Below are 6,318 nucleotides of genomic sequence, written 5' to 3'. Positions count from 1 at the left end.
TTTATTTCTGGTAGACAGAAAATGGCCCCCAAAGTGACTGTGAATATGTTACCTCGTGTGGCAAAGGGACTTCACTATGTGATTAAACGTACCATGGACCTTGACAGGCGGAGAGTATGCAGTTGCACCCAATTTAATCACCGAAGTCCTTAAAAGCAGAGACTTTTTCAGCCATGGTCACAAAGAAAAATGTGACTACAAAAAAGAGTCAGGAAGAAATGACTTTGATGGCTTTGAAGATGAAGACATGGAATAGAGCCAAGGAAGAGGGTGTCCTCTAGAAGCTGGAAATGTAACCAAGTATAATAAGAAACAAAGCCAGACATGTATTTTAAAAAACATGTATGACATAATGTAGCAGTTAGGTATAATATTTGAGTTCTGTCAACTTAGAAAGTTAGATGTTTGCCTGACAAAATGACAGTACTTCTGTTCCATGGAATTGGACCCTTGGAAAAGGAGGGAAACAGCTTTCTCCTGTAGAGCCTCCGGAAAGAATGAAGCCCTGAGAACATCTTGTTTATAGCCCCGTGAGACCAGGTCAGATTTCTGACTCCAGAACTGTAAGATAATGGATTTGTGTTGCGTTAAACTAAGTTTGTGGTCATTTGTGACAGCAGCGATAGGAAATTAACACATGTCATAAAAAGCTATTGATGGCTTTGAGCAGAGGGACAGCACTATCACAAATTTTTTTTTGGAACTTCAACAATTTTTTATCACCAAACTTGTGCAGGGTTAACGCTTTCACCTGGAGAACAGCAAAAATGACACTCTAACAAGATCAAGGGTGGGAGGGCGCAAACCCAATGAAGACCGTCTCTTAAAAAAAGCATTAAGAAAAAATGCATTATCTGCATAAGCATTGTTTTAAAAACTAAAACGTCCCAGTGTGGCAGAAAAATATCCCAAAGTGATTTCAGTGCACAAAAAAAACAGCATTTGGCAGTCTGTGCTGCCTTAAAAACTCTAACTTAGAATGACCCTAGGAGAAAATCATCCTTCCTCTATTAAAAAAAAAAAAAAAAAAAATCCCTTTTTTCCTTGTCCTTGTTCAGATTCCATGAAACACTCAAAGAATAACAGGATGAACAACATCCAGCCCACTTCTCTCATCCCCTATCTCTTAAGGCTCACACTCAGGACTATTCCTTAGGAACCTTCACCTCTACTACAATCAGAAAATTGATCCCTAATTTCTGGGCCAGAGTCCTAGAAACTTGCAAATCACCCTCCTGCTTCCTTCAAGGAGAAGCCCCAGGGATCCTTGAAAGATCAAGGGGACGGTGTATCTGGCTGCAACTGGAATGCCTGCCGGGTTGGGCCCAGGGGAGCCCTTTCTCAGCAAAAGCACCCCAACACCTTATTACTGAAAGTCTAACCTACCAGGTAAAACAAAGGAACAGCAGGCACCAAACTACAGCTGTACCAAAAAGGTGCACCTCTCCAACATTAACCATAAAGGTAAGGGAGGTGAGGAGAGCCGAGTGAGTATTTGACCTCATCTGTCTTCTGAGAAGCTTGCATATTTTAGGCCAAAGCCTTGTTGCAGAGAAAGACATTTGGCCAAAGAGTTGTCTTTGCTGTGTCTGGCTGGATAAAGCTGCCATTTCTGGGCATCCTGGTTCAAGGCTGCTTTATGGAAGCTTTGCTCCCTTATGTAGAGTACTTTAGAATTACTGTGGAAATTTTCCATTTGCCTTCATAACTGGCAAATACTTCAACAGCAGTTTCTCAAAAACCACCAATGGAGAAAGACCACCCCTTAAGTTGAGGATCACAGCTCCTTCCAGTCAATGCACTTCTTGCCAGACTTTTGTAGCAGCTCATTGGTTTTAGAAAAATGTCTGCATCCAGTAGGGCATGGTGGCTCACACCTGTAATCCTAGCACTTTGGGAGGCAAACGTGGGTGGATCACTTGAGGTCAGGAGTTCAAAACCAGCTTGGTCATCATGGTGAAACCCAGTCTCTACTAAAAATGCAAAAAATTATCTGGGCATGGTGGTGTGCACCTGTAGCTCCTGCCCAGGTACTCGGGAGGCTGAGGGAGGAGAATCACTTGAACCCGGGAGGTGGAGGTTGCAGTGAGCCAAGATCATGCCACTGCACTCCAGCCTGGGTGAAAGAGCAAGACTCATCTCCAAAAAAGAAAGAAAGAAAGAAAGAAAGAAAGAAAGAAAGAAAGAAAGAAAGAAAGAAAGAAAGAAAGAAAGAAAGAAAGAAAGAAAGAAAGAAAAGTGTCTACATCCAAAGAACCTCTATACGCAGACAACAGGGAGGGTTGAGCCAGCTGCAGAATGTGGTACTATTTCCTATCCATGGCACTGCCCTTCTTCTGAGCATAAGAGCCCCAGAGCAAGAAGACAAGCCAGTCTGAGTTCTGATTTAGCCAGGACACAACCATGTCAGTGAGTTGCTCCCAGCCTCTCTCCTTATAAGAACTGGCTTGATGGGCCAGAATAGTGAGACCGCATTGAGTAGAAGAACCCCTTGTTTGGCCCACCCAGATAAATCTCCATGCTGAGGGTGAACAAAACCGTCGATGTCTGCATTCAACAATTTTTAAGCATTTTCTGAACTGGGCGGAGGAACAGGTCTTTGCACATGAAAGCAGAGCCTGTGAGCTTGACTGGGTCCATGATATGGATCCTGTATGGGAATGAGAGCCTTCACATCTCCTATGTCACACATATGGGTCTAGGTTCTGAAAACTTGGTGTGGGGGTGAATAAACAATGTAATGTCTGTTTTATTCTGCACAAATCCCATTAGCTTTATAAAATACTCTTTCCTGAACTGCACTGAGGTACTTCTTCCAACTCTCACCAAAACACATGGGTAGTTGTGGACCATGAGTCTATGTTGGGCCATGAGTCTGGGAAGAGACCTGACCTTCCCCTTTAGATGTGAACCAAGCGCTCAGTGCTCAGCAGTAAGGAGGACAGCATGCTGGGCTTATCCTTCCTGGCCCTGGCTTTCTTGATGGGGTGGGCCTCTGCATCTCAGTTCTCCTAAGCTACAGCTGCCACACCAGTCCCCAGGTCAGCCGGCTTGGGACTGTGGGAAAGAGACTTCCCAGCCAGATTGGGAGAGAGGAAGCAGTAGAGTATCTTCTGGCTGTTCTTCCCAGAGCTGAGGAGGAAGCAAATACACAGCCCAAGGACCTACAAGGCTTCCACTGGCTGCAGAAGTCAGCAATTCAAATTTTTAAAAATTAGTTGCATATTTTTATCTGGGTCTCACATTATTTCACTGTGATTTGGGGGTTGTGACGGTTAATTTAATGTCAACTTCACTGGGCTAAGGGATGCCCACATAGCTGATGAAACATTATTTCTGGGCATCCCTTAAAGTCTGTGCGGGTGTTTCTGGAAGAGATCCACATCTGGGTTGGTGGACAGAGTAAAGCAGATGGCCTTCACCAACGCAGGTGAAGTCACCCAGTTCACCGAGGGCCCAGAGAGAACAAAAAGGCAGAGGAAAGGTGAGTTTGCTCTCTGCTTATGCTCAGACACCCAACTTCTTCTGCCCTCAGAGGTCAGCACTTCCGGTTCCAGGTCCCACTCAGATGGGAACTGACACTGTCAGCCCCTCCCCACTCACACCCTTGTTTCTGAAGCCTGCAGACTTGGACAAACTGCACCACGAAATGTCCTGTTTCTCCAGCTTGCCAGTGGCACAGGTGGCAGGTTGTGGGACTTCCCAGCCTCTGTAATCATGTGAGCCAGTTCCTGTACTGGTTCAATTTCTCTGGAAAACCCTGAGACGGGAGTCAAACATCAGCCACATTTTACTAAGCTGTTGACAAAGTTTTCAACTGGGGTTGGAGGAAACTATTTTTCTACATCACAGGACAAACTGTCCTCATTTCTTTCACTAGACATTTGTATCAATTCCTGCTGTTGTCATCAGCCACTGGCACCAATGTCTGACAGCAGCAGAGATTTCCAGGGGCCTTGGTGAATTCCAATGCTGGCCTAACTTGGGGGACCTTAGGTGAGTTGCATAACCTCTCTGAACTTCAATTTCTCTGCTGTCAGATGGAAATTCTGCCGAGGCCTATTCCACGAACGGGTCATTATGAAGATTTAAAAAAAAAACCTAATTGTCTGAACTTTAATCTTGTCACAGAGTAGAGCTCAACAAAAGCTACTTTCTCTTTTTCTGTGTAGTTGCTTCCAGTGCTCCGGTGGCTTCTGGGTCAGACAATGCAGTAAATGACTGGACAACTATAGCCATGAACATGAACTATTCATGTAAATGTAAGGGCCAGGGGAGAATCAATTATCAGCATAAAGATGACAGGCAAGCCTCTCTCCATAGAAATGTTTTCTTATTATATTCCAAAGCATTATAACTCTCTGTGTCCTCCATTATCCTAGTTATTGGCTGGAGTGATAGGAATGAGCTGTTGCCGACAGCGGTGTTACTCATGAGAACATGACTGCTGGTCGACAGCTCTGTGCAGGGACAGACAATGGCTTGTCTCAGCTGGAGGAAGTCCTCCGTCTAGTGACTTAGGGAAGTAGTAAAAGGAGACAACCAGGTAATTACCAACCCCCCACACACTTTCCATAAATAATGTAGCCGTTCCCTGTATATCTATCCCTGATATAATACATCTTTTCTTTGTTTCTGATGAATAGACATAAACCTAAAAAGGAAGTATCCTGAGTATGTCTTGGCCACTTTTACTATATAGACAGATTGATGGGTGCTTAAAATTTCAGTACAGATATCAGTAGGGCAGTAGGGTCCCTCTGCTTCTTATAATCTAGCTAAGAGTGGGTCAGACTATGGAATGTCTGTGTCCTTCAAGAGTCCTCTGATTTTTAGAATCACTTCTGACTCCAGGCACCCTACTTCTGCTGATTTGGAGAATTTTAGGAACCATCTGAGTCCTTCCAGTTTCTAATTGTCAAACCAACCTGGAAGCCAGAAGGCAGAGGTACCTGTGGATGTAGTTGACACAGCTGAGCCTCCCAGCACAGAAAGCAGGGTGGAGCTGAAGATGCTAGTGCAATACGTGAGCATGTGTGTGTATACAAGATGCCATGTGGGCTTGGGTGATAGAGTCCTTTGTGTGTCTGTATAGGATTGGGAGTGGAGTGCACTGGTGCATCCCTGACCAGTTGGAGATGGGAGAAGCATGGGGTGTTCCCTTCCAAGATTCCAATTCCCTTCTTCAGATGTACTCTTGAATTCAGCTAGACCAGACAGCACAGGAAAGCTGCTGGCTGATCCACGCCTCTTCTGGTTTCTTGGCTGATTTGGAGTTCCCTGGGCCCTCCCTAAGTGTAAATGTCATCCTCAGCAGACCCTGAGTGACACAGCAAGCAAGATACAAAGGGGACGGGGAGCTCTGATGGGAATCAGGATGTAAAGAGAGCCCATCTTAGGACAGGGGCCTTTGCAAAAAATCAGGCCAGGGAGGGCATTCCAGCACGCAGCGTTCACCCGAGAGGAGGGAACATCACCTTGTAGGCAAAGACTGAGAATATGCAATAGCTGAGGGATTCTCAGGACCCCTCCCCTGCTTCCCCATGGGCTTAGGCCATCTCCTCACTTGCTCACGGGGTTCTCTCCGGCAGATCTGCCCTCCCACTCATACTTCCTTCATTTCCCAACACGTCTGCTTAACATCTTGCTCCCTTCTCTTAGGCACTTTTGTTTTATCACTTAATTTTTAACTGTCTTCCCCACTTCCAATCTCACGTTCCCTCAAAACACTTCTCATTGCCGCCATGAGGTCTCTCACGCCCAGGGATGTTATTCTGACCATATAAACCTAGAAAACCATATCTGAACACAACAACATAATTTGAAGATGTTGTCCAACACCCTGCTACGCTCAGCTTAGTCCCCTAGCTTGAGCTGGCTCTGCTTACAGGCCTAGGAAAGACACTTTTTCCTACCTGTATGATACCACACTCGCAGGTCACAGCCAATTGTGTCAGGTACATTTACTGACTCTGGAGAAGACAAGCCATGGGTGGCCAGTGCCCACTCAGATCTGTTATTGCCCAACTCTTTGAACAATTGAGGGAGTTTGGAACAGAGTCAAGTGAGTGTAGAGCACTAGAGAGATGTCTCTGGCCAGTGAGATCCCCATCACTGCCCTCTGTCCATCCTTCTTTCTTCTTTCTTTAGCTCGGTCACCCACCCAGGCTGGAGTGCAGTGGCATGATCTCAGCTCACTGCAGTGTCCGCCTCCTGGGTTCAAGCAATTCTCCTGCCTCAGCTTCCCAAGTAGCTGGGAATACAGGCACCCACCACCATGCCTGGCTAATTTTTTTATATTTTTAGTAGAGATGGGGT

The 6,318-nt window shown here is 45.6% G+C and overlaps 1 pseudogene; it reads right to left on the bottom strand.

The window, feature by feature from the left end:
• Nucleotides 1-521: 521 nt before the first annotated feature.
• On the bottom strand, nucleotides 522-5,773 carry LOC107128375 (uracil-DNA glycosylase pseudogene; annotated as a pseudogene).
• Between the last annotated feature and the right edge of the window lie 545 nt (nucleotides 5,774-6,318).

The sequence above is a fragment of the Macaca fascicularis genome, chromosome 20, assembly GCF_037993035.2.
Source record: "Macaca fascicularis isolate 582-1 chromosome 20, T2T-MFA8v1.1".
NCBI lineage: Eukaryota > Metazoa > Chordata > Mammalia > Primates > Cercopithecidae > Macaca > Macaca fascicularis.
This window is presented reverse-complemented; position numbering and strand designations above follow the sequence as displayed.